This window comes from Crocuta crocuta, unplaced genomic scaffold, assembly GCF_008692635.1.
Source record: "Crocuta crocuta isolate KB4526 unplaced genomic scaffold, BGI_CrCroc_1.0 scaffold68, whole genome shotgun sequence".
In the NCBI taxonomy this organism is placed as follows: Eukaryota; Metazoa; Chordata; class Mammalia; order Carnivora; family Hyaenidae; genus Crocuta; species Crocuta crocuta.
The window spans coordinates 3,309,508-3,310,178 of NW_027532426.1; positions in this window are offsets into that span (position 1 = coordinate 3,309,508).

Consider the following 671-nt stretch of genomic DNA (forward strand, 5'->3'; position numbering starts at 1 on the left):
TATTAATTTTAAGGGAGTGTCACTTAGAGTGAATGAAAATACCCTGGACGCGTGGCCGGAGGTGTCGGGTCCCCGGCCGGAACCCAGCGCCCTTTGATCCAGGCCGTGTAGGACTGCAGAACGAACCACATCTCCGCCCGGTCCTCCTCATTTCACCATTTTTCCAAGCGCCCCAGCTTAGGGGCGGGGATCTCAGGGTCAGGGGGTGGGGGGCACACATGCATTTTTTTTTAGGGGGGGAAGGGTGCTTTGCAGAGGTTAACAGAGGAGAGGATACATCCTCCAGGGTGAGGGTCTGTTTGGGAAGAGTGAGGTCGCGTCCTAATTTAGGGGGACCTGCACCCAGTGTGGGGGCAGCCGCGTTAGCCTCTCCCCCTCCTCCTCTTCCCCTCTCCGCAAACACCCTGAAGGAATGAGGTCACGTGGGTGAGTAGTGGGCGGGACCTACTCTTGTCTGGAAAAAAAAAGCCATTTTGTNCTTTCTTTCTCCCTTTTCTCTCCCCTTTTCCCTTTCCTCCCTTCCAAGATGGCCGAAACGGATTCCCCCTTTTAGCGATTTGGCGTCTCCCTCGACCACCACCTCTTTGTGCCGCAGCCCCCTCGCAGACCTGCTCCTGAGGTAGCGAGGGGGAGGGTCCGAGGCAGCCACCGGGGCTGTGGGCTACGCGCGG